Source organism: Schistocerca gregaria, chromosome 9, assembly GCF_023897955.1.
Source record: "Schistocerca gregaria isolate iqSchGreg1 chromosome 9, iqSchGreg1.2, whole genome shotgun sequence".
In the NCBI taxonomy this organism is placed as follows: domain Eukaryota; kingdom Metazoa; phylum Arthropoda; class Insecta; order Orthoptera; family Acrididae; genus Schistocerca; species Schistocerca gregaria.
Genome location: NC_064928.1, coordinates 215,056,112 through 215,066,929, shown reverse-complemented (window position 1 = coordinate 215,066,929; position 10,818 = coordinate 215,056,112). Strand labels below are relative to the sequence as shown.

General features: G+C 35.5%; 1 long non-coding RNA gene across 1 annotated transcript in view; it reads right to left on the bottom strand.

Annotated features, from left to right (window-relative positions):
• Window positions 1–365: 365 nt before the first annotated feature.
• Window positions 366–10,818, bottom strand: part of LOC126291965 (uncharacterized) — a 35,059-nt gene continuing 24,606 nt past the window's right edge. Inside the window, exon 3 of the long non-coding RNA XR_007551963.1 lies at window positions 366–516. This is a non-coding gene — a long non-coding RNA (uncharacterized LOC126291965). The remainder of the gene's footprint in view (window positions 517–10,818) is intronic.

Here is a 10,818-nt window from a genome sequence, read left to right as displayed (position 1 = left end):
TAAAAGTCATTTTAATGTAACAAGTGAAATTTGACATCTCGCTGATATGGTTTACACATTTTAAACAGTATTTTTAATCTCTCCTGTAATTTATGGGTACAAATTAGCATTTTCAAGCATTTCTGAACAACTAGACCATTAGAAAATACAGTGAAATATAATCATATATGTGTATAGTGGTAGAAACCGCTTTGAAATTGTTTTCAGCCCCAGTTCTCAGAAGGAGTAGTATTGTTACCATTTCAAGCATTTGACTGCAGACAAAGTCTATTAATTATTGTTGTAACACACATCGAACATGAGGTGCTGCTGTGTGCACAATCCTTTCAGCCTGAGGAATTTTGTTTCAAAATAAAAACACTGAAAAGACTCACATAATTTCATATATTTGATAAAAACAGATTCCACATTACATAGGCTCAGTAAAGATATGCTGTTATGTTGGCCTTCTAGTCTGATGGACTCTGCATAGAGTAGAGTGATCAAGTGCCATTTCATGAGATGTTACTGCAAGATCTGCAACAGAAAGAGCCAGGGAACTCAACTAAGTCCTGGAGTGCTGCACAATCTGGATGCCAAACTGTCCATTACTGAAAGATTATTTGAAATTTTTGCGAAGAAAGTTGTATTTAATTAATCAAGAAACAAAAATTGTAGACAAACAGTGTAAAAGTATGCAAATGACTGAAAACATCACAGAAACTAATACCCCAATGTCCCAGTGATGCAAAATGGCACCGACTGAACAATGTAACAACACATCGCTGTCTTATAAAAATGAAAAGAATAACACTTCACTATATAAGCAGTGCAAAAAATGTGATACGAAAGCTGTCTTATGTGTAAAGTTCAACTGTTGGTTTCATGAAAAGTGTGCAAAAATGAATATAAAATTCATAAGTGATGATTCCCCATGGTATTGCTCTAACTTCTTTATTGTGTGAAACACTGAATTAGTAACCACAATAAAAATTGAAGAAAAATAATGAAATTGCTTGAGAGTTACAGTGGATCATTCAAAAAGGAGATAAAATCTCTAAAAGAAGCAAATGCTAAGCTAGGAAGTGAATCAGCATCATGTGTTTTTCGTTACGGCGAGATCTATTTACGAAATTTTAGTCTACAGCTTTCTCTTCGAAATACGAAAATATTTTGTTGAGCCCAACCTACATAAGTAGGAATGATCATCAAAATAGAATAACAGAAATTGGAGCTCGAACAGAAAGGTTTAGGTGTTCGTTTTTCCCGTGTGCTGTTTGGAAGTGGAATGGTAGAGACAAATTCTATCCAAAGCAACAACCAGGAAGAAATGTAATTTTCCCAGCCAAAAGTGTGAATCTGGTAATCAGTGGAATTTTACAAAGAAGACTGGTGAGTAATACTTATATAAACAAAATAAACAATGTCATTGGAGAACTGTGTGAAATGTTTGGTGCAATATTCGTTGACCATAACAAATTTCTAAGTGACAAATGTCTGGGAAGGGATGACATGCACTTAAACAGACTAGCCACAATGACTTTTAGTAAAATGCTTGTGGATATACATAAAATAATGAAAAACAAGGGTAACTGATACAGTCTGCAGAGTGAGGGGATGATAATTCAAATGTGTCACACACCACTTGAATATAACTGAAATAATTATGCATAAAACTAATTCACAACAGCAATAAAACAGAGAGAGGAGAAAACGCTAAATCAAGCAATAACAAATTAACAGTTCCTTCTCTTCTTTCTGCAAGTTTTGTACCTCTTGTGGTGTCTCTTGCTAGCCCTCTTAACACATGGCGGCTCTGTCCTGCATCACACCTTCACTCCGCCATTCCAATGTAGGAGCATTTTCTTCCTTTTCTATGTCGTGGAGGTCTCCAGTGCCATGTTTTAGAAGTCTGTCTTTCCTCTGGTGTTATTCTAAGATGTTCATACCATGTCAGCTATTTATTTTCAGTGGTGTCTCTAATATCCTTCATAAATCCCATCTGTTCTCATAGCACTTTATTTCTTATTTTGTCTCTTATTTCTACTTCACAACTCCATCTCCAAAACTTTATTTCCATTGCCTTTAATTTCTTGTCACTTACCCTGGAGACTTCACACAGTTCAGCCCCTTACAGAACAATGCTTTCAACTATATTTTCCTATATCCTCCTTTTCAATTTTTTTGACGTAGCTTCTTTCCAAGTAATGGAGTGTAACTGCTTAATTGCCACCTTTCTCTTTCATATTCTGTGCTTTATTTCCTCATTGCTTCTACCTTTATCCAAAATGATTGTCCCTAAATATTTATGTGATTCACTCCACTTTACTAAATGTCCACCGTGCGTAACACAATCCTTTTCTGTACAACCAACAACCAATATTTCAGTCTTTGCAAGGTTAATTTTCATGACTTGTTGCTTGTATTCTTCTTTAACCATTGTTAAAGTAAAAAACACATCCTCTTCTTCCTCAGTAAAGATGACCTGATTGCTGGCAAAATGCCCATGTTTTTGCACTTCCTATTCTGAGGTTTCAGTGCTTCACTGAAAGACATTTTAAAGCGAGTAGGCACTAAGCAGAATCCTTGTCTCAGTTCTTTACCATCCTTAAGTTTCTGCTGAAGTAATTTCCTAACTTTTAACGTGACAAATATTATCTAAATACAGCTTTCTAATGACTTGCATGTAACATTTATAAATGTTTGGTTATTTATTGGTTCCTGCATCCTTGAGAGTGGTATACTGTATAGTTGTTCTGCAAGTCTATATGAACCAAGTGTGTCTCTAAGTTATGTGCCATTCTCTTGTCAGTCACCAGTCTAATGCAGCAGATATTATCGATACAAGACCTTTCTGCCTGTTAGTTACTCTGTTCTTCTACTTCCTAAATTTCCCTCTCAGTTCTAGTTTTAAGGATGTTACCACATAATATTGATATAGAAATGAGAACTGTGATACCTCAAAACTTTGTGTAGTCATCCTTGCTTCCCTTTTTAAATATATTTATGATGAACCCTTCATTAAACTCGACGGAGATTTCCTCTGCACTAGGACAGATATTAAAGAGTTTTGTGAGATGTTCAAATAACATGTTTGGCCTGGCCTTCAACAACTCCATATACACAGCTCCAGGTCCTGGTGCTTTGGCATTTTTGAATTGCTTAACTGTGTCCTGTCCTTCTGCTGTTGTCACCTCTTGGTTTCCATTGTCACATTTCTTTCTTGTAAAGGAGCACATAACATGAAAATTCAGGTTGATCTTCTTTAAAAAGTTCTTCATAGTGTGTCTTCCATCTATCTATGCTTATCAGCTGGAAGTTAATACTACCGATGCTTTTGTCATTCGTTCTTATCTGTTTTATCACCATCCATGCCTCTTTGGACTTTGAACTCCCTATGCAGTTATTAATTTCTTCACATTTAAAGTCCTGACAGCATTGTTTGCTCTAATTACTGCTTCCTTTCCTTCTCCCCTCAGTTTTACATACCTACTTCTATTATCACTCCTATTGCTAATAAGCTATCTCTTATAGGCCCCCTTTCTCTCCTTCACTTTTGTGGCAATATCATCATGCAACCTATCACTTAAATTTGCCAAATGTGTTCTCAATTGCTCTGAGATTTTAAAAGGCAGTTTCATGAGTAGCTCTCACAACTGTCTTATACAGTATGCTACTTTCACTATCATATCATCGGTTACCCCAATCACTCTACACTTGTATGAGAAGGTAATTGAAGGATCCTGCAGTAAACTTAACTTATACCATGGGTGGACCAATTTCCCTCCATTCTAAGTACAATTGTTTTGTTCACCAAATATTCAGTGTCTAACAAATGAAGTATAATGGCCAGAGCTTTAGGTTGAGTTTATTGACAGCTCAGTTGGTATCACAGAGCATTTGAAGAACATAATGAGAAATTAATCACCTAGCCTTAAAGATTTACAATTTAGCATGTGCATACAGTAGAACATCTGTGGAGTTGGAGGTTAATGCACTTATGTGAAGCAAAATTATCCATTTAATATAAGAAGTGATCTACATCCCCCCCCCCCCCCCCCCCCCTCATGAACCATAGACCATGCCACTGGTGGGGAGGCTTGCGTGCCTCAGCGATACAGATAGCCGTACTGCAGGTGCAACCACAATGGAGGGGTGTCTGTTGAGAAGCCAGACAAACGTGTGGTTCCTGAAGAGGGGCAGCAGCCTTTTCAGTAGTTGCAAGGGCAACAGTCTGGATGATTGACTGATCTGGCCTTGTAACAATAACCAAAACGGCCTTGCTGTGCTGGTACTACGAACGGCTGAAAGCAAGGGGAAACTACGGCCGTAATTTTTCCCGAGGGTATGCAGCTATACTGTATGCAGCTTTACTGTATGATTACCCTCTTGGGTAAAATATTCTTGAGGTAAAATAGTCCCCCATTCAGATCTCCGGGCGGGGAATATTCAAGAGGATGTCATTATCAGGAGAAACAATACTGGCGTTCCTATGGATCGGAGCATGGAATGTCAGATCACTTAATTGGGCAGGTAGGTAAGAAAATTTAACAAGGGAAATGGATAGGTTAAAGTTAGATATAATGGGAATTAGTGAAGTGGCAGGAGGAACAAGACTTCTGGTCAGGTGACTACAGGGTTATAAACACAAAATCAAATAGGGGTAATGCAGGAGTAGGTTTAATAATGAATAGGAAAATAGGAATGCGGACAAGCTACTACAAACAGCATAGTGAACACATTATTGTGGCCAAGATAGATACGAAGCCCACACCTACTACAGTAGTACAAGTTTATATGCCAACTAGCTCTGCAGATGACGAATAAATTGAAGAAATGTATGATGAAATAATAGAAATTATTCAGATAGTGAAAGGGGACAAAAATTTAATAGTCATGGGTGACTGGAATTTGGTAGTAACAAAGGGGAGAGAAGGAAACGTAGTAGGTGAATATGGATTGGGGCTAAGAAATGAAAGAGGAAGCTGCCTGGTAGAATTTTGCACAGAGCACAAGTTAATCATAGCTAACACTTGGTTCAAAAATCATAAAAGAAGATTGTATACATGGAAGAAGCCTGGAGATACTGAAAGGTTTCAGATAGATTATATAATGAAACCAGGTTTTAAATTGTGCAAGATACGTAGATTCTCCACTTGCTGACATGATTAACTTGTCATTTAGCACAGTAGTCTTCCCAGAAAAATTAAGGAAATCAATTATCAAGCCTATTTACAAGAAGGGTGACCAGTATGATGTTATCAATTACTGACCTATATCGTTGTTATCTGGATTATCAAAAGTAATTGACGGGTAATGCATGAAAGACTGTCTCTTTTTCTTAATAAAAATCAAATTCTAGTTAATGGGAAAAAGGTTTTAGGAAATATAGGTCAACTGACCCAGAAATTTATAGCTTTTTAAAACTGATCATAAATTCTTTAGACATAAATGAATTAAACTGTGGCCTGTTTTTGGAACTGTCTAAGGCATCCTATATCACTGACCATAATTTACTGCTAAGGAAACTGTATTGCTACAGGGTTTGTGGAGTAGCACATGGTTGCTTCAAATCCTATCTTTCTAAAAGGGAACAGAAGGTAGAGTTACAGCATGTGGGTAAAGTATACTCATCAGAATACCAATGAGTCAGGTATGGCATGCCGCAGGGCTCTGTACTGGGGCCATTGCTATTCTTAATATTTATAAATGATATGCCCAGCCATATACCAACAGCAGATGCATTATTGTTTGCGGACGACACCAATCTGTTTGTCAAAACTACGAATGAAACTGACTTACTGGAGAGAGTCACAGTAGCTACAGAAGAAGCAAACCAGTGGTTTACAAACAACAAATTAATTGTTAAGGACAAAAAACAGTTTTGATGAACTTCAGACACATACAAACAAAGTAAAATCTGATCTAACTGTAGAACTTGGGCAGCGTAAAATAGAGCTAACTCCCCATAACTAAATTTTTAGAGTTATGGCTAAATGAATATTTAATGTGGGAGAAACACACAGAAATGTTAAACAAAAAATTAAGTCAGTATTGTTATGTTCTTGGAATACTAAAAGATTACTCTAGTGTTGATGCAGTGTTATGTTCATACTTTGTACTCATACATAGCACACTAAGATATGGTCTCATATTTTGGGGGAATACCAGTTTGGCCAAACACCCGTTTGTGCTTCAAAAGAGGACAATAAGGATAACCAGAGGTATTACACAGACAATCATGTAAAAAAGTTTTCAAGGAACTACAAATCATGACTACCATGTATCTATATTTATGCAAGTATATGTTTTATGAAGGCACACCAAGAACATAATTTGTTAAACAGTCAAGTTTATAACTACAAAACAAGAAAGAGAGATGACTTTCATAGAGAAAGTCTCAAAAAAGTGTTCTTTATCAGTGAAAAATCTTATTTAGTGAACTACCAAAGCAAATTAAAAGTATACCAAAGTTCCACATATTTAAAAAAAAACTTAAAAAGTTCTTATAGTGTCAAGGAATACTTATCACCAGTATTCAATATACAGTAGCTTATTTCCTTCATCATAATGACCCAAAATACTCATTGAAAACTAAATTGTATTCTAAAATAAATAATAATTAATTGAAACCCTCAGCTGCCGACATGTGTTGTTGACGTACCTCAATGGGGACAGCTGAAAATGTGTGCCACGCCCGGGACTTGCACTCAGGATCTCCTGCTTACATGGCAGACATTCTATCCATCTGAACCACTGAGGACACAGATAAATAGCGCGACTGCAGGGACGTATCCCTTGCACGCTTCCCATGAGACCCACATTCCCAACTGTCCACAATTCTACACATGTAATGTACGTAATAGATACTTGCCCATCCACTCATTACTTGCGCACACAATTTCAGCTGTCCCCATCGAGGTATGTCAACAACACCTGTCGGCAGATGAGGGTTCCAATTAATTATCATTTATTCTAGGGAAAGCTGCACAGTCATTAATAGAGTCTGTTCTTTCGAGAACAGTTACTGTCTTCATATATAAATTGTATTTATCTATTATTCTAATTTAGCATATTATTAATGTTATAATGCATATGGTTTCATGTTATATGTAATAATATTTTTTTATGGACCATATAATTGTAAATCTTTTCATGTCCTATTTACCATGTAAGGCATTGTATGACAAATCCCATATCATTTTTATAATGACGAGATACAAGAATGCTAAGTAAATAAATAAATAAATAAAAAATAAGCTGTACTATTGTAACAGCAGTTAGTTTAGATGAAGTTGTTTTTAATTGTAAGTTACAGTTTGTAATAAATTAACTATGGTAGCAATTGTTAAAATTGTATTTAAAGCGATGCAGCAATGCTGCGTGGAGAGTCAGTCAAGTTTTGTTTACTTCAGGAGCCAGTGCAGTTCAGTTCGGTTTAGCTCAGTTTCATCAGTTGTTTTGCATTTATGTCAGTTCTGTCGATTAGCTGATGTCAATAAACAATTTGTCAAGCTTGAAATTTTCGTGATGTTCTCATAATTCGCACCATCCACAACATTGATGAACCACAGACCAGTGCAAGTTAAATAGTAATGTTTAAAGATTGTTACAATTAGTTGTTTGGATTAATGGATCTGAGGTACCTGGAACATAATAATAATGGAATGTGCTAAGAGTAAGGCGAAATGTAGTTTCTGTCCTTAAAAATGTGTAACCACTGTAAACACATGCTAAAATTCGTATTTACAAAATGTTTGTACAAAGCCTTGTTTGTTATTAATGTTTAGTGGCATATAAAGATCGGGGATTCATGTTAGCATCAAACTGAAACCCATATTAAAAACATTGTAATCGTTTTAAACTGAAACATCAATGTAAACAGGCATTTCTTTTGTTTTGGCAATGGTAACTGTACTATATAGCATAATAATTACTCTCAAGTTATTGTAATCACATATAAATTCATTTCTGTATTTTGTTTTGGAAAACCAATCAACTGTTAATTACAAACTTCAAAAAAAATGTTTGAAATAATGAGTGTATTTGGTATTTTGGTTGTTACAACACATATAAGCAGTAGCGGCAGTAGTTGATGGAGGTCAGTGTTACATCATTAGCCAGAACAAAACCTGTGTTAGTTTGTGATGTGAATAAACAACAATTCTAAAGCAATTAACCCTTTAAGCCACATTATTTGAATTTGATTAACAAAACACAGATTGCCTGACAAGGAGTGCCTAAGCATTTATTAAAGGTGCAAATGTTTGCAGAAAATAGATACAGACCCAAATCAAGATCGTGAAGAAACAGCAAGTTAAGTATTCCTTTCAGGTAGCTACAAAGTGTGGTTCAATGTGTATTTTTTATTTATAGCTTGCTTTTGGTGTTGTCATGTAGTTATGACTGAATAGCTAACATTTTTTGATTCCATTATAATGTTGTCACTTTTCTCTGTAATTAGATTTTCTAAATTGCAAAGTTAACAATGTACAGTAAACATATGCAAGTTGGCTATGTGGTGCTTCATTCTTTACATTATGTAATGTAAAGTTTGAGTTAGATATTCAGCTACGTGTTAAATTAATACAGTTTTGTAGGCAAGTGTCAACATACAGTTTAGCAGAATAATTAGTGACATTCCAGAAAATGGAGACAAATGTGCTACACTTGAATTGTAAGCAATATTACTGCAGTATTTAATGGAAAATATAACTTTTCAGGGATGAATGGAAAATCAGGCGATGTACACTGAAAAATTCTGGTGATATGGAAAAATTTATTATAAATGAACTATTCAACAATTTATAATGTAATGCTAATTGTTTTACCACAATAAATGTAGGAGAGGCAGTCTAGCTTGTTCTTGGTTTTGGACTGAGATGTTGAGGCCTACCTGGACTGTATAATTTTCGCCTAGCACAATAAATAAAATTTACAACATGAAAATATTTAGCCTGCGGTTACTTAACATAACACCTTGGACTAACACATCTTGCAATCAAATATATATTGTAATTTAATTTTTAGTCTTACCACCTTCATCACTGGTATCCAGTGTTAAGATACAGTCCTATATATCACAAAAATACATTTCTGTCCTAATTTTCCATATAACTACCAATGTTGAATATATTTTTATGCAGCAGTGGTTTTGAAGCACATAAACTTAAACAGCCTCATGACTCAAATGAACATCGTCACCTAGCACCTACATGGACCTTTATGTCAGTTCTACCTGCTTCCTTAATATATACTACAATTCAAATCTACTATAGCACCAAGATAGTCTTATAAATCAAATCCATATGATTACTTAGCACTTAGATGGTTTCACTATTCAAATCACCTACCTTCCTACCACCTAGGTTGTCCTGTTACTCAAGTGTATATATTCTCATTTCATTTTGGATGACCAACAATACAAATTCACCAGCTACATTGCCACTCATATCAAGTCCACCTGCTATCCTGTCACCTAAATTGAGAGCTCCAACCCTCTCAATGTGCTAGCACTTAGATTAGATTAGATTAGATTTACTTTTATTCCAATTGATCCGTGGTGAGGAGGTCCTCCAGGATGTGAAACATGTCAGAAAAACAACAATACATGACAAATATTTACAACTAAAACAAATAAGATAATGTACCATTCCACAGGTCCCAAGTGGAATGATCTTCATTTTTTAATGAACACTATATGAAAGAGTCATATTAGAAATGCTATGGCACTGAATTTAAAATTAAAAAGTTTATTTCTTTATTTATAAGGTAATAAACATGTAATACAACTACACAACTACTATAATACTTATTTACAATGAACACATTACTGCACTGAAGTTGTGCAGAAGTTATATAGTTGATGTGACTTAGCAAACAAAAGCGCTGGCAGGTCGATAAATACACAAACATACACACAAAATTCAAGCTTTCGCAACCAATGGTTGCTTCTTCAGGAAAGAGTGAAAGAGAGGGAAAGACGAAAGGATGTGGGTTTTAAGGGAGAGGGTAAGGAGTCATTCCAATCCTGGGAGCGGAAAGTCTTACCTTAAGGGGGAAAAAGGACAGGTATATGGCTATGTGTGTGTGTGTGCGAGTGTATACCTGTCCTTTTTTCCCCTTAAGGTAAGTCTTTCCGCTCCCAGGATTGGAATGACTCCTTACCCTCTCCCTTAAAACCCACATCCGTTCGTCTTTCCCTCTCTTTCCCTCTTTCCTGAAGAAGCAACCATTGGTTGCGAAAGCTTGAATTTTGTGTGTATGTTTGTCTTTGTTTGTGTATCTATCGACCTGCCAGCGCTTTTGTATATATATAATAGAGGGAAACATTCCACGTGGGAAAAAATATATCTAAAAACAAAGTTGATGTGACTTACCAAACATTGTTTGTGTGTCTATCAACATACCAACACTTTCGTTTGGTAAGTTACATCATCTTTATATATATAATCAGTTGGTTTTACTGAGAAATTCATCAATGGAGTAGAAGGAGTTGTCCACCAATAAATCCTTTAGGCTTCTCTTAAAGTGAATTCATTGGTTGTTAATCTTTTTATGGGTGCTGTCAAGTTATTAAAAATGTGTGTTCCTCAATAATGCACACCTTTTTGTACAAGACTAAGTGGCTTTAGTCCTTGTGAAGATTATTCTTATTTCTAGTATTGATTCCATGAATTGAGCTGTTGGTTTGGAAAAGTGATATATTTTTAATGACAAATTTCATTAAGGAATAAATATATTGGGAAGCAGTAGTTAATATCCCTAGTTTCCTAAACAGGCTTCTGCAGGATGTTCTTGAGTTCACCCCACATATAACTCTTACTGCACGCTTTTGTG